The sequence below is a fragment of the Protopterus annectens genome, chromosome 7.part0 (genome assembly GCF_019279795.1).
Source record: "Protopterus annectens isolate FY-2018-M chromosome 7.part0, PAN1.0, whole genome shotgun sequence".
Classification (NCBI taxonomy): Eukaryota; Metazoa; Chordata; order Ceratodontiformes; family Protopteridae; genus Protopterus; species Protopterus annectens.
In genome coordinates this window covers 246,261,210-246,288,910 of record NC_056739.1, presented here as the reverse complement: position 1 = coordinate 246,288,910, position 27,701 = coordinate 246,261,210, and positions in this window count along the sequence as shown.

Genomic DNA, 27,701 nt, shown 5'->3' with positions numbered 1-27,701 from the left:
GTACCTTATCGACATTTTAAATAGGGATAGTCGAGAAGCTCTTCTAATAGCTCTTGATATTGAAAAAGCTTTCGATACGCCAAAATGGGATTATCTCTTCAAAGCTTTAGAAATCTTTGATTTTCCATCTCATTTCATTATTTTGATAAAAATCTATATAAAAATAATCTTGCATATGTAAAACTAGGCCCTTTTACTTCAGAACCCATTAAAATATTCAAAGGTACTAAGCTAGGCTGTCCTTTGTCACCCATTTTATTCGCTCTTGCAATAGAATTAATTGCTATTACAATACGTCAAAACACAAAAATTGAAGCTATAGACATTTATGATCAATTTAATTCCAAAATCTTGCTCTTTGCGGATGATATACTTTTAACTCTGAGTGTCTCACAAGAATCTCTTAAAGAGTTGGATCTACAGACTAAAAAGTTCTCTGATAGCTCAGGTTTGCGTATAAGTGAATCAAAATCTAATTATATGCATTTAAATAAAAAAAAAATTCTTTCATAACTCCAGTCCATTTAATAGGAAAACAGGTCTCTTCTATACATTACCTGGGAATTATTATAGGTGACAATATTAATAATACTCTGTCTACAAATTATAAAAAAATCCTAAATACCATAAAACTACTCACTGAAAAATGGAATAAATTATTTCTAAAGTTTGAAGATAGACTTCAATTAATAAAGATGGTATTATTACCAAAAATAAACTATATGGCTCAAGCCATACCAATGCTACCTAATAAAAAATTAATACAAGTATTTGCTATAACTGATTTAAGTATTTTTTTCTGGCTTTTTGAATATTTACTGCTTAGCGACTGCATCTTAGCCTGTTTATACAGCTCTGCATTCTATTTAAACTGTTTTTGTGTTGATTAACTGTTTTGCACTCTTAAAAAGTTATTTGTTGCTTAATTTTACCTGTAGGCTAACACACTCAAGTGTGCTAGCCACTTATAAGCATTTATAGCATTTACTGTCTGTTTTTTTTCCTTGTCTCTGTAAAAAAAAAAAAAAAAAAATCAAATCTCTTGTTTTCCCACCTTACTGAACTAGAGTAGTCCAGTTTCAGAGTTGCTGATCCCTGGGCTTTGTTTTTAGTTCCTGTTACTGATCCATTGCCTTATTAGGAAGGAGGGAAGTTTCTTTGCTTACCAGTGGGAGTGGGAAGCACTGAGCAGCCTTTTTGTCCGAATTGGTGAAGTTTCAGCCAGAAACTAGTAGTCTATTGGTCGTTTTAAGCCAATTCCTAGCTCCTTTCAGCCCCCTGCTATAAAACACGCTAAACACGCGTTTTCCAGCTTGTACCAACTCTGCACAGATCCTCATGGTGGCCTGCAGAGTGATCCAAGCAGCAGAGAGCTAAAGAGTGACTTTCTACCAGATATAAGTATTTTTTGTGGCTTTCCCACTGTTATTAAGCTAGCGACTGCATTTCGCCTGTTTTACTGCTACTTTAAGTGATTTCTGCATTTTACACTGTTTATTGCACTTTAAGTTACTAATTGTTGCAAATTGTTTCTGTAGGCTACACACTAAAGTGCGCTAGCCGATTTACAGCATTTATAACATTTACTGTCTGTTTTTTCCTTATCTCTGTAATAAAACAAAAAGATCTCTTGTTTTCCCACTTTACTGAACTAGAGTAGTCCAGTTTCAGAGTTGCTGATCCCTGGGTTTTGTTTTTAGTTCCTGTTACTGATCCATTGCCTTATTAGGAAGGAGGGAAGTTTCTTTGCTTACCAGTGGGAGTGGGAAGCACTGAGCGGCCTTTTTGTCCGATTTGGTGAAGTTTCAGCCAGAAACTAGTAGTCCATTGGTCGTTTTGGGCCAATTCCTAGCTCCCTTCAGCCCCCTGCTATAAAACACGCTAAACTGTACTGCTGATCTAACCAGCATATCCTATAACTGAAAAGTTCATCTCTACTTGATTCCCAAGTAGACTATTCTCTATCTGTAAAGCCTAGCACTTACTCCTACAGTACTTGCACCTTGATAAAGCACTCTTATTATAGATAGTACCCCACCAGCCTAAAACCCACTTCCCCCGGAGTCCTTTGAAAGTTCTTTATCTACTACTTCTAGTATGTCGAGGGATCAGTTGCTAGTGTCCTCTCCAGCTCAACTGGTGAACCTGGGAATATTGAGGCAATGTTACAATTGCCTCATGTACACAGACAATCCTCTCCTTCTCCCACAAAACACAAATACATGCGAGAGATGCAACTATAGGGCCAAACTGGAGGCTGAGCTCTCTCAACATAGGACTGGCAAGACCAGACAGGAGGAGAAGGTAACCACACACAATACATACCCAGTCACACATGGTACCATCACAACTTCAAATCATACACATACTCACACAAAGACATACTGGAGGCTCTGATCAAAATTTACCAAAACAGCAGAGGCCACCAAAGCAGACACCCAAACAACTACCACCTCACGACCCAACACATGCAACACATAGACCACACAGTCAGAGTGTCAAACAGTCACAGCCCTTAAGGCCAAACAAAATGCCAGACACACTTGTCATTGGTGATTCCATAGTCAGACACACTGACGTCCCGCTCACCAGACTGAGTAAGGAGAAGGTCACAGTAAGCTGCCTGTCAGGCGCTAGAATCCGCCACATAACGCAAGCACTCAGGTCTCTCAACAGCAGGTACAAGTACGACTCAGTCATTGTCCACGCTGGCGTCAACGACCTGAGACATACCTCCTTGGACTACATGAAAAGGGACGTCGAGGAGCTCTCTGATTATGTAGCCCAGGCAGGTATGACCCTGACCTTGAGCAGTATCCTACCTTCACCTAGAATGATGCCACAATACAGTGATAAGATGATCAGCTTTAATAATTGGCTTAAATTCTGGTGTCATTCAAAGGGGATCCAATGTCTGTCTGCCTGGGATGACATGCTGGACAAGCCACGCTGCTTCAAGGGACGGCTTGCACCTGTCACCCTGGGCTTCTGGATATTGGCAAAGGCTCTTGCCACCCCATAGTGCCTTTTTAGGCAAGGCTCAAATTCTAAACCTACCACCCTAGAACACCAAAAGGAAAAAACTAAGGGTAATGCTGCTCAATGCCAGAAGTCTCAATCTCAAGATGCACGCACTCGAGGCCCTTCTCAATATGGAGAACATCGATGTCTGTGCTGTGACAGAAACCTGGTTCAAGGCTCCTGAGAGCACCCCAGCACTAACAGGTTTCACCTCATATCATGCGTTCCGGCCCCAAAATCCGGACAACACCAAGAAAGGAGGGTGTCCATATTCATAAAGGACACCCACACCTCAAGGTTGGTGGCAATGCACGATGCATCGGAGACCATCCAGGTGCAATTAACCATAGGCAAGACTGCTCTGCAATTTGTAGCATGTTACAGGCCACCCTCTCAAACTCAGGAACCTCACACGGCCTTCCTGAAAACATTGGAGGGGATAAATGTATCTCCAAACACCATCATACTAGGTGACTTCAACTACCCTAATATAGACTGGGAACACTACTCAAGCCCGAACACTCTAACCCAAAGATTCCTGGAGTTCATAAACTGAAATGCCATGGAACAACTAGTCACCATCCCCACAAGAGGTGAAAACATACTTGATCTCATCATCACGAACATGGGATCAAAATGTTCAACACCGGAAGTATACCCCTCACTGGTGAGTTCAGATCATAAACTAATCTCGCTGGAGGTCCTCATCCGCCCCCAGCTGAAACAAAAAAGACCACAGTGAAAAACTTCTCAAAAGCCGATTTCACACTTCTAAAAACTAGTGTGGTCTCCTTTAAGGCCCCTGAGCCAGTGGTAAACATTACTCAAACCGCTGATTCACTTACAAATGCCTTCTACCAGCACCTACAGGACTGCATGGATCAGGCAATCCCAAACAAAACTAAGACTCTCTGTACCAAAGGCAAGCGTCCAGTCTGGTGGACCCCAGCCATAAACAAGCTCTACAACAAAAGGAGGAAGCTACTACAAGATAGAGCAAAATCCTTGAAAGGTAAGACACCTTTGATCATTATAAGTAAAAACTAAGAGCTCTCATAAAATCATCAAAGGCAAATTTTGAGAGAAAAATCGCCAAGGACTCTAAAGACAATCATAAGGCCTTCTTTAGCTATGTTAGAAACCTAGGAGGAAACTCCCAGATATGCTCAGAATTAGTTCAAAATGATGTGAAAATTACTGAACCTACACACATTGCTAACATACTGGCTGACAGGTTCAGTGCAAACTCCCCAAAAGGAGAGATATCTATTCCAGAGGATTGTAGCCCCAAACATCTCCAACGCCCAGGTGAGAACTGCCCTCACTAAGGCAAAAACACAGCATCCATGGGACGGATGGTGTCCCCGGCTGTGTGCTTCATGAACTCAATGAGGAATTAAACCCACAGTTAGGACAGCTGTTTAATCTTAGCCTCACCTCAGGATACGCCCAAGGAGTGGCGCGACTGTGGTCCCACTTCATAAGGGCGGTGCCTCCACAGACCCTGGAAATTACCGCCCATTAGCTTGACAAGCCTTACCTGCAAAGCCATGGAGAGGATCATAATGGAACTCATAAATAAAGACATAGGGAACTTGCAGACTTTGGATCCAACCCAGTTTGGCTTTGTCAAAGGCAGATCCTGCCTCTTAAACTTGGTTGACTTTTTCGAGACAGTCACCAAGGCCATTGATGAGGAAAGGCAGTCCATACAGCCTACCTCGACCTGGCAAAGGCCTTCGACATAATACCCCACTCAGGTATCATCGAAAAACTCATCAGCTTGAATGTAAACCCATACATCACAAGATGGGTTGCAAACTGGCTAAGCGACAGAACCCACAGGGTCAGAGTTGCTGGAGCCATGTCAGACTCAAAGCCTGTCACAAGTGGTGTCCCACAGGGCTCAGTCCTGGGTCCACTCTTGTTCGGCATCTACTTTTCTGAAGTACAAGCAAACACAGGAGGGTTATGGCTGACAAAGTTTGCAGATGACTGCAAACTGGGCTCCATAGTCGAAAACACATCTGACACAGATATCCTCCAGAAGGGCCTCACAGAAATGGATAACTGGTGCCAGAGCCATGGCCTGAAGTTAAACGCCAAAAATGCATAGTCATACCCTTCGGGAAAAACAAGGTTAGCCTAGCTACCATATAGGTGACAATCCACTGAGCACAGAAAAAGTCATCAGGGATCTGGGGACCCAAGTTGACAGTAGTCTTCGTTTGACACTCATGTTGCTAAAGTAGTTAGGAAAACCTTCTATATCGCCCACCTGATCATGAAGGATTCACATCTAGATCAAGGGAAGTCATCGTCCCCTGTACTCATCACTCATTAGACCTATGATTGAGTACAATGCCCGTTCGGAATGTATCTGACCAGACACCTGATGCAGCTTGAAAGGCCCCAAAAGTTCCTCACCAAAAGGATAAAGGGTCTCAAAATATGTCTTATGCTGCCCGACTGAAAGAACTCCAGCTTTATTCAGTCTCATACCGCTTGCTCAGAGGTGACCTGTGCCTGACATATAAGGCCATGTCAAACCCAGATTTGATGAATATGCTTCACCTCAAAAATCTAGATCCTCAGAACCACAAGGGCGGGAGACTTAAACCTTGACACGGTTATAAATAGAACGTGCTGGAGGGACAGATTCATCACCCAGAGACTCCCTATGCTGTGGAACAAAATCCGGTACATGTGAGGCAGAGCACCTCGCTGGCCTTGTTCAAGAGGAATCTTGACCAATGGATGGGAGATCGCAGATATACCCCAGGGATTACTTCAGTGTCACTGCTTGACAGAGGCACAGAAAAATGATAGGCATAGTTTTTATTCAAACTAAAGGGGTGGCGAAAGCCACATAACTATGGGCTAGGCTTATAAATGCCCTTGGGCAGATAGCCTAGTATGAACCTATGAACCTATGAACCTATGAACCTATAAATCAAATTCTTTTAAATTTTCTCTGGTTCCCTAAATGAAACAGGATAGCCTACACTCATCATATTAGACCCTGGGAAATGGGAGGAATTCATTTTCCAGACTTAGAGACATATATCAAGCCTTCTATCTTCAAAATAGTTTTCAATTGGATAGACCCAAAAATTTCATCAGCTTGGAAATCCCTTCATATTTCTATTTTTTTAAATGAGAATAAACTTACAAAAAATACCCTCTCAAATGATCAAATAAATAAATTTTGGAAAATATTATGTCTTAATTTACAATTTAATGCTTCGAAACCCACCAACTCAGTCTTCATAAACTACATTAATAACTCATTTAGATCCTTCATAAACTCAAACTTAGACATTAAATTATGGTGGGAACTCTTAATTCCTTTCAAAATAACTAAAACTCTTCCCAACAAATTGCATGAAAACATTATAAATAGCTAGGAACTAAAAAAAAATTACCTGCTGGCAAGATTGTATTAGGAACTTATCATTCTTAAACATATAACAAATAATAAACACCTTTGATATTCCAAATTCAAATTGGCTTGTACTTCAAAACATTTTATTTCATGTTCAAGAGTTATACAGAATAATCAATAATTCCTCCTTTAGTTCTGAACCAAAATTAATTTTCATTATCCAAGAAATTATCTATAATAATCATAATTGGTCTAATTTAACATCAATGCTCTATAAAAACTTAATAATCTACAAAGTTAATCCAAAACAAAATTTCTGGAACTTTATCCCTAAATGTCATCAGATTAACCTTTCCTCTGAAAGCAAAATTAATTTATTATATTCTATTAAATTAACCTCCAATTTACAAGCTTGTAAGATTTTTTTTCATGGAAATTCTTACACACAGCATTTTCTACCCCCAATAGGATAGCTAAAATGGACTCTTCTAAACAATCGATATGTTGGAGATGTTCTCAGAATTGTAATGCTGATTGGATTCATATATTTTTTGAGTGTATTAAAATTAAAAAATTCTGGGAGGAGATTGGTAATTTCCTCCAAGCTATTTTTCAGATTCCTTTATACTAACTAAATCCATGATCTTTCTGAATGTAACTGAAACAAATGTTATGAGGAAAAATAAATTGTATCTACTATTTATTGCTAGAAAATGTATTACAAGAAAATGGAAAACTCCATCTGAACCCAACTTTCAAGAATTTATGACTCTACTAGAAGAAACAATACATCTGGAAATAAAGGTAAAAGAAACAAGAATCTTCCCTAATAAATGGATCAACAATCCTTGGAAGAAGTTTTTTTTCTCTCATCGAGACTTTAAAGATCTCCATATCTTCTTAGTACTTGGAAAAAATACACCAATATTTTTGCAATGTGTAACTAACTCTCTCTAACCAAAGATATTCTTATTTTTTCATATAGGCCATATTTACATATTGTATATAGTTCGCCATTTGTTTCATTTATATTCTAGTAGAAATTATATTTTGTCTTTTTGAAAATCAATAAATTATTTGAAAAAAAAGAGTAAATTAAAATGTAGTCATTTAAAATATTAGCATTAAACTCAGGAGTTCATACTGTCCAATTTATTTGCAGGCACTGCTAACATTAAGAAAACCAAGGATCATATCCAAAGAGCATAACCCATGTAATGATGTCCCTGTTTATTACATTCAGTTTCCTTCCTTTACATCATAACTACTTGGGTATATAGGTACTAGTTATTAGGCTAGCAATCCAGAGGTTCCATTGAGGAGCCTAGCCCAAATTTCTACTTGCCCCAGAGCACTGTCTGGTTGAGTGACTTGCTCAAGGATAGGGCGTACATATAAGGCAAATCAGGGATGTTGGTCTTGACATCAGAATGGTAAATATTGAAGAGAAGATTTGTCACTGGGACCAATCCCTGAAGGACACCACTAGACATTATCCTGTTCTACAAGACTGTGACTACAACATTGATAGATTGGATTCTGTCAGTAAGCTAATTTGCCATCCAATGGTATTTGACAGAATTATTTGAAGTTAAATCAGGTTTTAATCTTACAGTGAATAATACTGAATGGTGGTCAGATTTGAGCACTGATGGGGTAACTATAGGTGTATAGCATACTGGGGTTACATTGGTGCAGACTAGAGCAAATATTTTTAAGCCACTAGCTAGGACATGGATTAGTTGGTCTAAGGAGCTAAATTTATAAAAATCTAGTCAGCATAACAGCGTTGCCTAGTTTGATAAAAGATTTATGATTTTTTTTCCTTCAAATGTAATGACAACTCATTTAGTATATCTTCACCCCAAAATGTTTCAAACAATGTACACACATGCAGACACTGCACTGTGTTGTTGGGCAAGTTATTGTAGCCTGGTGAGTGGATATGGCTGGTGATACCATACAGCTAGTTAGCCAACACAGTACGATGCTTGGGAGCATTTTACAGTACAATGGGATTGATAAGGGTTACTTAAGGCATTGTTAAGGGACATACATGCAATCTAGTTGAGACACTAAGGGACATACATGCTATCTAGTTGAGACACACCAAGGGCTTCAACAATATCCTGTTTATGTGAACTTTTTTTTTGTTTGTTTTGTTTTGTTAGCTTGAGTAAAATTCAGTTACTGGCTAAGAAGTACACTGCTTGGATGCCAGGAAAAAAGAAACGTAGAGAGCCTGAAATAAAATAAACAAGAAAAGGTGAAGAGCAGTGACACATCCAGGAATTCATAGAAGGAGAAGGGGTCACAGTCTGGAAAGTAGACTAATGGAGTGCATGGAAATAGACTAATGGGTGAGAGGTGATAAGGAGGGCCAGCCATAAGTGAAATGGCATCCAAGATGAAGGATTCCATGACCTTTCTGCTGTCCACTGCTCCCTCTCAGCACACTCATCCCCTGGCTTCACAGTTCCCACTTCCCCCTTACTGATATCAACACAAAATCTAAATTATTTTTTTCTACTTTTTCTTACAATTGTAGTTGTCTTTAGGTATTTTTCTGCATAACTTCAGTACACCATAACTGGCGAAGACTTCACTGCAAAAACTGTAAATGAAATTACTGAGTTATCCTCAGGTCCCCCAAAACCATGAGATGCTAGATGCTCTGAGGTTCATTTTAGAGTATTTTACCAACCTTTTGATCTGATGATGACCTGAGCACAAGCCATGAGAAAGATTTTTACACATATATACTTAAAATGTAATATCATTATTAAAACTGGACCTGTAGTGTGAGTTATGGATAAGGTTTTCTTATTGATCTGGTTAATTCAACATATAGTAATCTAAAATAATATTTGATTTTAGTTCACTGGACCACCAAATCTATTTATCTGATATCTGACACACTTTTATGTAATTCACTTAGTTTGTTCTTCACACAGTTACTAGGATCATTCTTTAGCTCTTTGATCTGATTTGAGTTTATTTTTAAAAGCCCTTATGTTTTTTTTACTGCTGCCCCTGAATGTGTTTTGTGATGTTGCATTTTTATGATGTTTCTGTCAATAAAGAATTTTGTCAGGAAAAAAAAGCTATGAGTAAGGAAAGAAACAAGTTATGTATGGCACAATAACAGTTCACAATAAAGTCAGAAGACAAATGTTTGCGAGGATGCAAATTCATATTTTGAAAGGGTCCAGGAGACTCTAGAGAATAGTCCTAGTAAAGCCTGATCTAGACCTAGAGAAGGAATGAGGCTTGTAATGCCTTTTAAACGTATGGATAGAGGACCAAGTTGCTGCTTCTAGAATGGTTCTAGAATCCAGCACTTAAAAATAAATAAATAAATGAAGCCAAGTTTTATGGTGAGTGTGATGCCCACCACTGCTACCAATATGTGATGACCACCCATATGTGTCACCATGCTGGGACAGTAATCAAGGATCCTGAATCCTCACCACTGACACTGGAGAGGTACGTGAACTTGGAATACAAATGGATACACTCAGTATTTCCAGATGAAGACCTCTGCATCAAGTACAGTTTCCCTTAGGAGCACAGGGAACATACTCAGCCTGGGGTCTGGATGTCTCTTTATCTGATTCCCTCCAGGTCCCCAATAAGAGTTCCCACTGGTACAGCTGTAGGGATAGCTCCTCAGCTGACTGTCCAAGCCAAATCCTCCAGCACCCTCTCTGTAAACCCACTGCTTTGTGTCTGTGCCCCAAGTAGCTAACACACACACTGTAAGATTTAATTTTCACACACACACCTGAAAAGGCTAGCTTAGATTACACACTCTACCAAATTTGCCCAGACTATAAAGTAGTTATCATTGCCACCAGTCAGTTACTATAAGGCTCTTAAAAGGGTATCCAGTTACACTGTGTAATATTAATACTAATACAAATAGTAGTAGTTCGCCAACAAATCTAGGCCTTCTGGAGTGGCTCACACAGTGTCACCAAATAAATATAAGTACTCTCAAAGGGTAGATACTTTCTACAAGGATCAGCCACAATAAAAGTTTTAAATATATTTAATAATAAGTAATACAAGTACATGAAAATACTGACTATATATTCACTGTAAACCACAGAGTTCAGATCCCAGGTAATATTTAAAAGAACAATGATGGACAGACCCATTCAAACAAAGAAAAACAATATCTAAACTAAGCTTCACTATATTCCTGACTGAATCTAAAATAATTACTGTTCCCTTGTTAAGTTACTTACTACCTCAAGGCAAGATGCTATGGTTGAGGGTCTTTCTAATCAGTCTTCCCAAACAGAATACTCAGTACCCTGAGATTTTTCTTTTTAATATCTAAAATATAATTTACAAGAGGGCTGGCAGAATGACCTCATCTGGTCACTTGACTCTAGGTTCTCAAAGTATTTCTCTTTGAAGTTGAGGAAGGGATTTAGCACAGATGGCCACAATACACATCCAAATGTTTACGGCAGTGCCTGGGGCTCCCCTCTTTTCAGGGACCTAATGGACAAAGGCTCTTCCCCAGACCCAGCATCTCTGGTCCTATTTAGCACTGCGGTCAGCCTTTTAATAGTCTAACAGCTCATTTACATTTCCTTTATCTTTCTTAAAGCTAACCTCTGCTGTGCCAGTATCCTCTATTAAAACATATACATTTAATTCAGCTACAATAATACATGTACATTTGCTTTCATTTCAGCAGGGTACGCTTTTGATACATTTCAAAACAGGCAAAGCTCACAAATATGTTTTCAGCACAAACATCTGTATAAATTCAGTTTGATATACAAATGACATACAGTTCTAATATATTTGTAACACAAGCATATTGTATAAATCAGTTTGATATTCAAAGGACATATCATTCTTTAAAAAACTCCAGCTGGCTATGCTGGCACTTGCCCATATCAACACAGCAAGTATAATAAAAGGTAATAGCTTTAGACAACCAATTGGAAATAGTCTGTATTGATACTGGTTGTCCCTTCATCTTACCTTCACAATAAAAGAACAGAACAAGCAAATGCTACCTGAGCTAAGGGGAGGTGGGAAATGAGTTTACAGCTTGAAGCATGTAGCACCAAGAATGAGGGAACATTATAAAATGTCTGGCTTGTGTTATGATGAATTCATTGTTTTCTTGCAGTATTTTCTCTACCACATATTTCAGTAAAGACAATTTAGGGGGACAATGTTGATTTTTCTGAACCTGATCACCCTAATATTCTGAGTTCTTCTTCAAATTTTATCTCTAGCCATGCTCATGGCTGTTTACACTAAGCGGAAAAAAATTTAGCTCATCATAGTTTGAAATTGGAAAATATGCTAACAAAGTGGAAAACAGTCATGAGAGAATTTCTAATTTTGGTGGTATATTTTCCCGTTTTAATAAACCATAATATAGAAGCCTTTTTTTGATGCCTGGTTTGTACCACGAGTCACAAAAGATGTGCCAAGTTCTACATCCTTCACTGCTCTGCTTACACTAAAATGCTCCTTGAACTAGTCATATGGAAAATGCTCTATATAGTGGGACATCATGCAGTTTACATTATCTGCCTGCTGAGCACACTACAGTAAAGTATACAGGCATACGAGCATGATAAAAATTGCTGTAACTAATGCTTCCTGGCAAGTGCACCGAGACCTTGATTGTTAAGTAATGCAGTCAATTTCTTCTTCTAAGTAGTTGGTTACTTTTTTACAAAACTGTAGAATAACGTGTGTTCTACCTTTAAGAAGCATTTCCAAGGTCTGAACTTGCATATAAATAGCAAGCAAGAGCTAGCTTCAGTGCCATTTTGAGAGTACAACCAGAGAGTGAACATCTATGTGTATGATAGCTAGTTTATATATAAGTTAAAGTTACTTAGCCTCCTCGATGGTGTGTTTGTACATAATAAAGTTGTTTAAACAAGAACCCATAATGTTTGTCTACTTCATCCTGACCAGATGAGCGACATGGTGACAGAAGCGGGATTCCAGCAACAGATTTTCAGAGCCATGAGGTGCAGAGTTATCGGTGAAGGCAAACTAAGAGAACCGAGAGCAAAAAAAAAAAAAAAAAAAGGCTAGAAATGAGCAAAATGTAATGAAAACTTGCATAAAAGATGTATTTATTTAAAAAGATAAAATAGAGCATTACAAGGGCACAAAACACATTATTAAGCAAACAGAGAGCATGGAAACATTTACTGCGCAAATGAGAAGCATAAAAAACTCATTAATCAAATGAAATGTTTGAAATTGAGTTATTTGATAAAATGAGCATTAGAAAAGTATAAAAGGGGTCAAAAACTACCTTAGAATTGAGCATGTTTAAAGTAAAACAAGCATGTTTAGACTTAAAACAAGCAAAAGAGAGTATAATGAGCATGAAAAGAGATTAAATGTGCAAAACAAATATAATAAAAAGGGCAAAAAAGGGCACATTACGCATAAATAAAGCAAGGCAACTGCATGTGTTTTGGTGAATTACTGTGTTTTGACATAATGTACTATTTCGCATTGATTGAAGCCATTCAAGGCATAACTAGAATTATTCAAAGTATCTCAAAGTGTGAAAAATTGCTTACAGTGTGTGTTTATTACTGTGCATTTATTCCAAAGTGTCTGTTGTGTGCAAAGTGCAACTATTTCATGACGTGCAGTCAAATACAGTCATTTTGAAAAGTTTCTTGTGTGTGAGTGTGTCTATTCACAGAGTGCTGCCATTACAGAGTGTTTCTTGCACTGTACAGTTATTTAGCAAAATGCAGCCATTTTGAGGAAATTTCAGTGTGCTGTGTACTGTTTATTCACAAAGTGCAGTTACTTCGAATGTTTCTCACTCTGAGCTTTTTTTTTGCACAGTTTATTTGCACAGTGCAGTTATTTGAAGTGTTTCTTAAAATGATGATGTGACTTTTACAGTAAAGTGATTTCAAGAGTATTACAGTGCCCGGGAAACTTATTTCGCAAAGTTCAGTTATACAGAGGCTTGTTGTGCTATTGGGCATAGTTACAAGTACTGGCATGAATTTCAGGCATATGTACAAGTGTGTGTGTTCATGCATATTTGAAAAAGTCTTCACTGAGATATATTAATATGGAAGAAGGATTTCGAAAACCACTACCACTTGTATTTGATCAGAATATTTCAGAGAATTGGAGAATATTTGAGCAAGAGTACAATATATTTATACAAGAAGCTCATTCTGATAAAAGTGCATGCACCAGGGCATTCATGATAAAAATTGCTGTAACTAATACTAATTTAGAGAAATGTGAAATCCCCAGACCAATGCTACATTAGAAAGGCATTTGTTTTACACAAGAGATCAAAAGCATGGGGAAACATTTTCAGCTTATATCACTGACCTGAGAAACAAAGCTAAAACATGTACGTTTGGTGGTTTAAAGGATGAGTTAATAAAGGAAAGGCTCATGTGTGGTATCAGTGACTTGATGCTGAGCAAAGCTATTGAGATTTGTCAAATCCATGAAGTTACAGAAAGGCACACAATTATGCTTGTGAATGATAAGGGCATGGTTTCAGCAGGCTCCTGATAAAATGTAGACAGCATGCAACATGTGACTAGCAAAAGCAGGCCTAAGCACATGGCAGCTGCAGCCCCTGTGTTGTGTTTCCTGGGAGGTTTTGGAATCTTCCAGCAAGTTCCAAGACCAGTTCAGTTAAGGGAGCATGCTCAATACAATACAAGGGTGAGTCATTAAAACACAAGTCAAGCTTTATTGTTAACTGTCGCATTTGTGGTGACAACCATGAGTCTAAAAGGGAAGAATGCATAGCATTTGGTCAGCAATGCTACAAATGTAAGAAATGGAATAATTTTCAAAGATTTTGTAAATCAAGTAAGCCTCACACAGTTGCAAAGAAGGGTCATTCAAAAAAAGCAAGTTGATCAAAAAGACCTGCAACAAACTGTTTTCCATGTAGATTGTGTTTTAGTAATTGGTGAAATAATTGATGCAGTAGATTTTTTGGCAAAGAATGAAGAATTTTGTACTGTCCAGATCAATGGTAAATCCAATGAGCTTAAACTGGACACTGGTTCAAAGTGTAATGTTATGTCAGCAGATACTTTTGCTAAGGTGAGAGCTGATGAACAATTAAATGTGACCAGTTGTGCGAAACCTGTTGCTTATGGAGGTGAAGAGATTCAAACCAAAGGCTCAGTAGGCTCATGGTATGTGGCAAACAACTTTTATAGCCTATTATTTTATGTAGTCCAAAGACCTGTGCAGTCATTATTAGGTCTCAGAGACAGTTTGAGAATGAATCTGCTTTCTTTTATGAAAGAAGTTCATCGTATAAGCACATGTTCCAGTACAATTTTTTTTCAGGATACCCTTGTGCCATAATAGTAGATGATTTATTGGTCAGAGGCAATGGTGAAACAGAGCATGGCAGAAATCTTAAAAGAGTTCTAGACAGGGCACACAAAGTGAACTTAAAACTCAATCCTCTGAAATGCAAATTCAGCCTGAAGTTACATATGTAGGTCATTTATTTACTAGCATTGGCTTGAGACCAGACCCGTCCAAGCAATAAGTAAATATTGTGGGAAGAAATAGCCAGGGGATTGTTATGGCTAGGTTTGTATAGGCCCTAGGGCTGATAGCCTAGTACCAGTCTATGAACTTATGAACCTATAAGCCACTCTAGAGATGCCAGCACCAGATAATGTACAAGCTCTGCAACGTTTTCTTGGTATGGTCAACTATTTAGGCAAGTTCATACCAGACTTTGGTGAGTTGACAATGCCTTTGAGAGAGCTCACAGGTAAAAATGTTACCTGGTCATAGCTAGAACAGCACCAGAAAGCATTTCAAGATCTTAAGCAGAAAATTTTCACCCGCCCCAACATTAAGATACTATGATGTCGACAAACCAGTAACTCTTTCCTCCGATGCTTCAAAATTTGGTTTAGGTACAGTTATTATTCAAGAGGCAGGCCTACCGGCATCTAGAACACTTACCCAAACTGAAATGCCATATGCTCAAATTGAAAAAGAACTTTTGGCAATAGTGTGTGCATGTTACAAGTTTCATGGTTACATCTATGGTTGAGATATTTAGGTTGAAACTGATCATCAACCTCTAGTTACTATTTTAAAGAAGCCTATGCATTCTCCTTCAGGAAGACTACAAAGAATGATGCTCAAATTGCAAAGGTCCAACTTCAGAAGGGTCTACACAAAAGACAGACTTTTTTATCTGGCTGATACCTTATTCAGATCACCCAGAAATACAATGGAACAGTTTGATACAGAGAATTTTGACTTTGATGTCATGGAAGTGCATAATTTTTCTATCACGAGACTTGATGAGTTCAGAGATCATACAGAGACTGATCCAGTATTGCAAAAGCACAATCATTTCATCAATGTTGGATGGCTGTCAAAGCAATCTTGTGTACCGCCTGCAGTGCAACCTTATTTTCCTTACAGAGATGAGATGTTGGAAGATGGTATTATTTTCAAAGGTCCTAAAATTGTTGTTCCTACTTCCTCACAACATGAATATATACAGATTTTGCATCATGGCCACTCAGGTACTGATTCTACCAAAAGGAGGGTGAGAGGACTATTATTTTGGCCTTCTCTAACAAAAGACATTGATAAAGTACTTTCTTCTTGTTCAGTATGCAGTAGTACTAAACCGCATTTGCAAAACATGATGCTTCATCTAAGTCAAATTCCTGAACTACCTTGGTCAAAAGTAGCCACTGACATATTCGAGTGGAGCAATCAGCATTACTTAGTGTTGGTAGACTCCTATTTGAACTGGTTTGAGATTGATTTGCTACCTAGCTTAATGATGACTACTGTTATAACTAAGCTGAAATGTCATTTCTCAGTCCATGATAGTCCACAGAAGCTTATCTCTGACAATGGTACCCAATTTACCAGTCAATTGCTTCAGAAATTTGCAAAAGAGTGGGACTTTGTACATGCTACTAGTAGTCCAGAATACGCACAATCAAATGGTCTAGCTAAACATGCAGTACAGAGTGCAAAACAACTGTTAGAGAAATCAAAACGTAACTATACTGATGTCTTTTTGAATTTACTCAGTCTTATAAACATACCCCATGAAAATATACTTGTCTCACCTACTCAGAGACTTCTATCTAGGCAAACCAGTAAAACCTTTCCTATCAGTTCCATTTTGTCAGTGCTGAAAGCTAAAACAACAGAGCAATCAAAGCCCAACTATTCAGAAAGCATTCTTTACAGAAGTCCAGTTATGATAAATTGAGCAGATTTCTTCATCCGTTCAAAGAAGGAGAGGCAGTGAGGATAAAAACGGCAAAAGGCTTCAACCGGATTGGTCAAGTGACAGGTATATTTCCTCGAGCTGAGATCCTACTTTGTGGAATCTGAGGGTGTGGAATACAGGAGAAATCGCAGACATCATCTTCCTGTATCAGAACCGATATCGCAACATTGTACCTGTGATACAGACTCTAGATCACAGAGCAATCCGGACAACATCCCTGTTGAAGTGCATGTCTCATCTCCTACTTCTGTTTCTGATGATGTCCCAGATGTAATCAAAGTTGAACATTCAGCAGAGACAGTCCCATTTGCTAGACGAGTCCTAATTTTTATGTCACACAATTTGGTCGCATTTCCAGAACTAGTGAGAAATACACAGCAACCGGGACATAATTGTTTATATGTATTTAGTTATTTATAATTGCATGTCAGTCAAAGTCACCAGTAATGCATGACTCATTTTCTCAAAGAGAGAGAATGTAGAACAGTATGTGTGTTGTAACTTTAAGAAGCATTTCTATGGACAGCACGTGCATATAAATAGCAAGTGCGTGCAAGCTTCAGTGCCATTTTGAGAGTGCAGCCAGAGTGTGAACATGTATGAGCATGATAGTTTGTTTATAAGTTTATTTAAGTTAAAGTTAATAAGCCTCAATCCTGGTGTGTTTGTACATAATAAAGCTGCTTGAACAGAACCCATGACTGTTGGTCTGTTTTATCTTAACCAGATGAGCGACAGACTTATTTGGAAATCAGCTGTATGGTCTTCAACATTGTGGCTTTGGCATTATGAGCTTAGGTGAACTGCAGTTACCCAGAGAGATAGTAAACCACGGAACCCAACTATCTACTTTACTTATATCTGGATGTATCATAGTAGACTGCAAAGGGCATATTATGCATTACTGACCAGAGTCTTAGGCTAATGAGGTAGCCTCATTGGCTCAGAGTGGTGCAAATGCAAATCCAGTATGTGGTCAGTTTCTTCATGTTGTCTTTTATTGACTTCTTTTGAACCTGATGACCTGTTTTCCCCAGACGTCTCTTGTATTCTTCCACCCAGACCAGAAAAGGTTCACTGACAATGTCATAATGTAAACTAAATTACTATACATCTCTGTTATCCAAGCAAAATCCTGAAACTGGTCTATAACATTTGCCAAATGTGTTATAGACTGTGGAAAAGTAGGAAAATATTGCCTACATGCAAAGTTGTAGAAACAATTTTCCTACTTGATGAGTCCAATCCTTATTTCACCATATACCCTGATTAAGGTCGAAAGTTCAAAATAACTGTAAATGAAATATGGTGGGTGGGGGGCAGAGAGTAACCCTACCATATTCTGTCAACCTAGTGAAATGCCAGCACTCAAAATGCTGAATGCTGAGACACGAAAAAAACAAACAAAAAAAAAAACAAAAAAAAAAAACTTGAAAATCAAGGAGAAGAGAAAATCTTGAACTTTGCTCTTCTTCTTTAAACTTCTGATTTATATGTAGTAACTCTGACATCACCATACTTCAGCTAAAAGGGAATATTCTGGGAAATGCCTATCTTGGATTTGGTATATGCAAGTTCACTTTTTTAGCCATTCACTCTGTGAGTTTCAGGACTTGATCTAATGGGTCCTAAGGTTACAAATAGTTACCCATATTCCACTTCTCACTGTTAGAAAAGATGGGTCATTTTAACAAGAATGTAGAAGCTACTGTAGAGTAAATGAAGAACTTTTAAAAAACTATCAGGAGACTCCAGTCTTAACAGCACTAATGATAGGTAGGCCTTATTCAGCTTTATCAAAGGCCTTCCAGGTCTATACATAAAGCATAATGTGTCAGAGAAGCATCTTTTGTTACATAAATGTAAGAGACAATCCATATTATGCTATTTTAGCCTTGTTTCTGCATTATAAATTTTGTCAGTGAAGCTGCAATAATAAAAGGGAAAATTGCAGCTGAGCTTTGACCCCCAAATATGTGTGCCTGTCTTACAGTTTACATTCACCTCTGTAACTAGTACAATTATATTGCTATGTTTTTGTCAAAGCAAGTCTTCAGCAACACTACTACTGCTGCTGACAGCTTCCAAACTGAGTAAGGGAGCCATTTTCTTTATGGATATGAAAGTTGCAAATGGATTGCTTCAGCTTTAGAGACTGAACAGGGTCAAAGATTTCTCAGGTCTATGTAGCACCATTGTCTGAGATAACTCCTGTTTAGACAAGGTACATCTTTAATTTTTTCCTGAGAAGACAACAGACTGAGGGCTTATACTATGTTTGCCACACTAGAGGACCAAACTCTAATATATTAGCAGTCAGTTCCATGACTCATGGTAAATATTTGTCAAAAAACTATAAAATGCATGGAGTTAATTAACTTCCCCAGTAACTAAACATCTAACATTTAAACATTTAACAACCATGATGTACCTGCATTTCCGTAGTACAAACATTCATGAGAAACACAAACATTGTTTAACTCAGACATGGAATGATATGAGGTCAAATAAAGAGTAAAACTGCTTCAGGTCAGAATTGCTGCAGATCCCATTTCTACCATTTGCAGATCCTCAAAAAATCTGTTGTGATTCTTTGCAAGTGGGTTCAGTTTACAGAGAATATAACTGAGGAAGGTTACACACACATCATGCAATGAAAGTCCCAAGTAATACATCATTTTCTCATTCCAAAATCTTTAAAGTGTGTCTGTCAGCAGATGTCCTGCTTATGGTACTGATTGTCCCAGATAAAAGCATACAGTAAATATTGTGAAATGTACCCTCCTTACCTAATCTGTATTCTTACTAGTGGCTTATATCATCCTTCCTAAGTGTCCAGCACCTGGAAATATGCTACTCAGAATGACTAAATCCCCATTCTTTCACCTGGAAAGATAACACCAAATTGGTGTACCCTCTTTGAAGACCAACTGTTCAAACAAAAGAGTGGAGTGGTGATGGGTGCATGGTGTACCTCCATTTATGCCAGTATTGTTTTGGCTTATTGGGAGAAATCTGTGTTTTTTACTTCTGAATTATCTGGGTGTTGGTCATTATATGGTTGATTCTTGGATGATATCATTATTTTGTGGACCTATTTCAGGGATATATTAAACCAATTCATCTAGTTTTTAAATATCTCCACTAGTTTTTTGGTGTTTACTATGGCTGTCCAATCAGAGTGGGTTAATTTTATTGATATATCTATTATTAAAGATAGGGAATTCAAGAAATTTGAATCAACTTTGTATAGGAATCCCACATATTCCAATTCTTTATTACAACTTAATAGTTGCCATCCCCTTCAGTAAAAGAAGTCTTTGGTGAAGGGACAATGTGACAAGTTGGACTGTATGGTTAGTAATGACTTGACCTTTAAGACAGAATGTTACAAACTTCAGGAGATGTTGGAACAGAGAGGGTATCCACAACTATTTATCAATACCATTTTGATGAGGTTAAGGCTAAGGGATGGTTGAAGATATATATACCCCTTTGTTGCAGACAATGGATAGAGGTGCCAGCAGGGATAACTTTCATGTGATATCAGTTAAGGACAACCAGATAAGTCTTTTGTGATGCATTAGTGTTACCATACAATTTGCATTTTGATCAGATATGGTCCTTCATTCATAGGAACTGGAGTTTATTTGGGGCTGGTCATGAGAATCACAGTAAGGTGGGTGACAAACCAATTATTGTGTACAAAAAGATACATGTTTTAAAACTTTACTTGAGAGACCAGTTAAAAATGATACTGGCGGTAAATAGTCAGGTGTGGCCATTGTAGACAATGCAAATATGTTTTTGAAGATACAAGTCTCCTTATGGTGTTTTATTGTATTATTAAGCTCTCCTGCAGGTAATATTGTAACAGTAAGGGAGTTATTTATGTGGCAAAGTGCCAAAAGTGTGAAGGGTTTATACTGATAAAACTAAGAGGGCACTCAGGGACAGAATATATCAACACCAGTATAGTATAAACAAAAAAGATGACATGAACACTGTATTTATACACAACACCAATCCTACTCATTTTTACAAGTATATAATCACTGACCATGTGGATATGGGGTCCAGGGGAGGATCTTCAGATGAATTTCATGAACTTAAAAAACTGAAGTGGCAGCTTAAATATCATGCCATGGTGTTCCCTGGGCTGAATGTCATGGTTTCCACCAGTAGTGTGTTAAAGCTTAAGGTGATGTTTGCCTTTAGTGATTCACCTTTTAAAGTTGCTGTTGATTACTGAATAGTTTTTTATCAGTTTTACAACTTTTCATTGGTGTTGCCATTAACCTTGCTTATTTATGTACGAGTTTTATATTATTTTTATTTAAATTCATTTTTTATCTTGTTTGTCAAGTATGTGTTAATTAGGTAATCATGTCAGTCACGTGACTGCTTTGTTTTATATAAGCTGAGGGCTTTAACTGTGGTTCATTCTGAAGAAGTCCAAAGAACCAGGATGAAAGTGCTTAATTTATTAATAAAGTGTGACAAACAGCATCTCATTCTCCTGCCTTTTTTTTTTCTAATATATTAGCAGTCAGTTCCATGACTCGTGGTAGATATTTGTCAAAGAACTATAAAATGCACGGAGTTACTTAACTTCCGCATTAACTAAACATCTAACAACCATAATGCACCTGCATTTCCTCAGTACAGACATTCATGAGAAACATTATTATTATTTAATTCAGACATGGATTGATTTGGTGTCAAATAAAGAGTAAAACTGCTTCAGGTCAGAATTGCTGGGGATCCCATATCAACCATTTGCAGATCCTCAAAAAATCTGTTGTGAGTCTTTGCAAGTGGGTTCAGTTTACAGGGAAAATAGCTGAAGAATATTATGCACAAATCATATAACGAAGTCCCAAGTAATACATAATTTTCTCATTCCAAAATCATTAAATTATGTCAACAGATGTCCTGCTTATGGTACTGATTGTCCCAGATAAAGACATACAGTAAATATTGTGAAATGTACCCTCCTCACCTACTCTGCATTCTCACTAGTGGCTTATATCATGCCTCCTAAGTGTCCATCACCTGGAAATATGCTAGTCAGAATGCTAAATCCCAATTCTTTCACCTGGAAAGATAACATCAAACTGGTGTACCCTCTCCATGTTACTTTCTTATTATCTTATATTTTAACATAGATCTCCTGCAGCCAGTCCTGCAGAGAAATAACAGTGGATGCCCTTAACGTAATAGTAACGTTTAATGAGAAATAAAGAAGGGAGTGTGAGGGAGAGCTAAGTGCGTCAGCTATCAAAGGAAAAAAATGGTACCTCAGTTTGTAAACTCTCATTATCAGTGAGGCTATTAGAAATGATTGACAAGAAACAATGATTAGAGCATTATTTCCTGGAAACAACAAGATAATTAATCATCTCTTTAGGGAGATCTAACCAATGTATTTACAGGAAATTTATCCATGAAATGGTGTACTTCAGAGGTTTGCTGGACTCAACCCAGGGATTATAAAATACATCCCACTGTATCCCAACAATCCTGAGTAGTTGTAAGAGACCATTATTTTCATGTCTTAGTTATCTGCTTAAGGGTGGTGATTGCATAGGAGACATTTAACATACATCCCACTGTATCCCAACATTCCCGAGTAGTTGTAAGAGACCATTATTTTCATGTCTTAGTTATCTGCTTAAGGGTGGTGATTGCATACGAGACACTTTTAAGCATGCAACCACAAAAAGAAGCCGAAACACTGGTAACCAAACAAAACAAAGAAAACCAAAACCAGTGCCAGAAGGGCTGAACTCCAATAAATATCCAAGGAATGCCAGGAACTGGTACAAAAGAATTTATTTAACAAAGGTAAAATCCACATGTAACACGTTTTCGTCCACACTGTGACTGCTTCACTTTTAAGCATATCGATAATTTCTTTTGGAAAAAACCCTGCTAATGCTAGAGAAATTGATATAAATGAATCTTATGTTTCACTAAAATTCATGGCTATCGCAGCCAAAATGGCTCTCAGTTTTAAACGATCATACTGTGCCTACAACTACCAAGTTTCTTAGTCTGACAGTGCTTACAAGTATTTGACAGAAGTATATTTTTCAGGACATTGCATGAAACTAAGCTCCAGAAATGGAAAGAAATTATTTTATCAGGAATGTCCAAAATGTCATGCTTATGTTCAGGTGACCAGGTTCCGTAAGAACTTATGATGATTCTAATGGAACTCTGACACCCGGAATATAAGAATTTAAATAAACCTGTACAAATGAGACCCTATTTAACCTAAGTGCATGTACACAAAATATTGCACTGACTCTGCTGATTTAGGGGAAACACATTTTTGGCTCCTTGCATCTTGCAGTTTTGATAATGAGAATGTTTAGACCCAAAGATTATAAGCTGTATAATAACTACATCAGCTAATAACGTTTTCATTTTTTTCTAAATTCCTAAACCATCCCAAATGTAAATGCTCTTCACATAGGTCATAGTTTGCATTACATTTAGCTAAATCCTGTGAAAGTCTATTTTAAGATTAAAATGGAATAAAAGAAAAAAAAAAAAACGTGTTTAAAGATGCAACAATGAATCAAAGCCAAAGCTAGCATTTAAGAGGAATCATCTACCTGCATCTCTAAAACTTTATCTTGTACCATAAGATCAGATTTTAGATGTTATTTTGTCCTTTATAGTACCAGGTAGCTCAGCTATAGTATAACATAGAAAGGGTTTCACTGAGGCCCTGACATAAAGTGGAGGCACACAACTAGTGGTTTCAAAGTAATATCTGAAGTAGCTACCTCCACAAAGAGTAGAGCTAGGACTCCCTTAATTTTTATTTTATTTTTTTTATTTTTGGTGTGTCTTTATTTATTTATTTATTTTTGCCAGTGCTTCTTGTTTGTTAACAGTCCCCCCAGAACAATGGACTCATTTGTTCCTCATCACTGGGGTGATAGTCAGTCAGGGAAATCTTCATTTAGGTGGGCATCAGTGGTGGCTCATCTTTTTTATTCTCTCCATGTTCTCCTGTAAGTACCCTCAAATTTCCATTGCTGAATATCCAATAGACTGGCTGCAGAAGCTGTGCCCTACCATCTGCAAGGGTAGTCCTTACAAGCAGCCCTAACCCTCTCAAGCAAGCATGAGTAGTGGTTCTCTTGGTGTCCGCCAAAGAAATCACACCACCTCCACATGACCCTGAGGGTACACAGCCCTGATTACTTGGGTCACAGTATGGGCTCCATCTCTCTGTGCCACAGAGCCAGGCAAACCCCCTTATTGTTTTAACAGATGGTACGGAAGTACAGTACTGGTTTGAAACTCTGGGTTAAATAATGAACTGTCTGTATTTTGTTAAAGTCTGGTCCCATTTTCTTAAATCTACTAATATTGGTAACTGGAATAGTGTAGTACTATCTTATCTCATAACAGACACTGCTCCACCAGGAGAAATGGTTCCTTTGAATTACTTAAGCATGAATCTTATATGTGTTATATTATCATTTTAAATTTAGTGAGAGCAGCAATCTAAAATAAACCCCATGTGTGGGATTGAATGTACAGACCAGTGTAGTGAACTAGACTTTTTTCAACTGAGACTAAATCTGTATCATCAGCACATAAGGATATGTTTATGGGATGAATAGGTAAGCCCATGGTTGTCCAGCTCTTTGATAAGTGCATAATGGGTTATGCTGGGGGGTATTGGTTGAAAAGTAAAGGTGAGAAAGGGCACTCCCAACTAGTGCCACTGTATGACTACATCTTATGGATCATTTGGGCCATTATCTGCTGAATTCTATCCGTCTAAGTATGCATAATCAGTGTTGAGAAACATTATGGGTATATATATATATATATATATGTATATATATATATATATATATATATATATATATATATATATGTCTATATGGTACTGGGTGGGTAAGACCTTCCCAAGATTTGAGGATGGAGGAAATAAAATGTTGCTTTGAACAGTGATGGGCTATACTCATAGTATTTATGTAGAAAAATAGCTGGAACAATAAGGAAAGAGCTGCAGAGGGCAACATTTTAAATATTTCAGCAACAAGGCCATCTGACCTAGGACATGTAATCTTCCTGATACTAGTAATTACATCCAGCATATCTTTCTTAGCAATGGACCATCAAGATGCAGTGTTGCTCTGATGTTAGAGGCTGCATTCCTGACCGATCCAGGAAATTATCAAGAGCTGATTCCAATTGTTGTGTGATATCTTGATAATGTTTCCACGGAATGCAAAAAATGTCTTGGATGGAAGCAGCCCATTTGTGTGTGATTGCATCACTAGAGGTCCAGATATATGATAAGGCTCTTTACCTTTTAAGTTGTCATGAGACGTAGCTGTACAATTTTGAGGTGATTACCTTTTAAGTTGTCTTGAGACATAGCTGTGCATTTTTGAGGTGAGCTGAGATGATTGACATTTTATCTTCTCCAGAGGTACTGGGATTATTAAGTAGGGGCACTGTAGACACGTGAGAGGAACACCTTAATTCAATGGACATACTTTCCAAAAGAAGGCAGTACCAGAAGCAGATAGCAGATTACAATCCATTTTGATAGTTCAATCACTGTGGTGATTAAGCACTTCCCCTGTGACAAGATGTGGGAATGGATGGAATTCGGTTAGAAATGCTGAAAGGGCTGGATACCCTTTGGGTGTCATGTCTAATATTCCTTTTCAGTGTTGCACAGAACATGAAAACAGTACCTTTGGACTAGGAAATTATGAATATTCATAAATTACTCTATGAGCTCTGTGGACTTCTAATAAAAACGTGGGAGCCAAGAGTAAAAATTGTAATTTCCAAGCCTTGGGTGACAGAAGGGAAAGTGAATAATAACACACTGTAGAAAACACTGTTCAGAGAAGAGCTGGGAAGAAACTGAAACCTGCCTACTTTTGATAATAATTCCTTCACATTAAGTATTCTATTGTACCTTGGTGAAAATGTGTGTAACTATTTGTGCTCAGTTATAGAACAGTATCCATAACAACAAGATCTTCATCCTATATGACAAATTTGATATGTGTAGCTCACGTCAAAGGCCACAGCTGTTTTTGGGAAGTAGTACCTATGTGGGTAAGTAAGGTATTAAAGTCTCCAGCTAATATTAGAAGATCAGCTATAAAGTCAATCGTATTAACTAAGCTACAGGCCTCTGCTATGCAAAGACTAGACTACACATCTAACAACCATAATGCACCTGCATTTCCTCAGTACAGACATTCATGAGAAACATTATTATTATTTAATTCAGACATGGATTGATTTGGTGTCAAATAAAGAGTAAAACTGCTTCAGGTCAGAATTGCTGGGGATCCCATATCAACCATTTGCAGATCCTCAAAAATCTGTTGTGAGTCTTTGCAAGTGGGTTCAGTTTACAGGAAAATAGCTGAAGAATATTATGCACAAATCATATACTTGAGTCCCAAGTAACATAATTTTTCTCATTCCAAAATCATTAAATTATGTCAACAGATGTCCTGCTTATGGTACTGATTGTCCCAGATAAAGACATACAGTAAATATTGTACCTCCTCACCTACTCTGCATTCTCACTAGTGGCTTATATCATGCCTCCTAAGTGTCCATCACCTGGAAATATGCTGGTCAGAATGCTAAATCCCAATTCTTTCACCTGGAAGATAACATCAAACTGGTGTACCCTCTCCATGTTACTTTCTTATTATCTTATATTTTAACATAGATCTCCTGCAGCCAGTCCTGCAGAGAAATAACAGTGGATGCCCTTAACGTAATAGTAACGTTTAATGAGAAAAAGAAGGTGTGAGGGAGAGCTAAGTCGTCAGCTATCAAAGGAAAAAATGGTACCTCAGTTTGTAAACTCTCATTATCAGTGAGGCTATTAGAAATGATTGACAAGAAACAATGATTAGAGCATTATTTCCTGGAAACAACAAGATAATTAATCATCTCTTTAGGGAGATCTAACCAATGTATTTACAGGAAATTTATCCATGAAATGGTGTACTTCAGAGGTTTGCTGGACTCAACCCAGGGATTATAAAATACATCCCACTGTATCCCAACAATCCTGAGTAGTTGTAAGAGACCATTATTTTCATGTCTTAGTTATCTGCTTAAGGGTGGTGATTGCATAGGAGACATTTAACATACATCCCACTGTATCCCAACATTCAGTAGTTGTAAGAGACCATTATTTTCATGTCTTAGTTATCTGTTTAAGGGTGGTGATTGCATACGAGACACTTTTAGCATGCAACCACAAAAGAAGCCGAAACACTGGTAACCAAACAAAACAAAGAAAACCAAAACCAGTGCCAGAAGGGCTGAACTCCAATAAATATCCAAGGAATGCCAGGAACTGGTACAAAAGAATTTATTTAACAAAGGTAAAATCCACATGTAACATCGCCACCACACTGTGACTGCTTCACTTTTAAGCATATCGATAATTTCTTTGGAAAAAACCCTGCTAATGCTAGAGAAATTGATATAAATGAATCTTATGTTTCACTAAAATTATGGCTATCGAAAGCCAAAATGGCTCTCAGTTTTAAACGATCATACTGTGCCTACAACTACCAAGTTTCTTAGTCTGACAGTGCTTACAAGTATTTGACAGAAGTATATTTTTCAGGACATTGCATGAAACTAAGCTCCAGAAATGGAAAGAAATTATTTTATCAGGAATGTCCAAAATGTCATGCTTATGTTCAGGTGACCAGGTTCCGTAAGAACTTATGATGATTCTAATGGAACTCTGACACCGAATATAGAATTTAAATAAACCTGTACAAATGAGACCTATTTAACCTAAGTGCATGTACACAAAATATTGCACTGACTCTGCTGATTTAGGGGAAACACATTTTGGCTCCTTGCATCTTGCAGTTTTGATAATGAGAATGTTTAGACCCAAAGATTATAAGCTGTATAATAACTACATCAGCTAATAACGCTTTCATTTTTTCTAAATTCCTA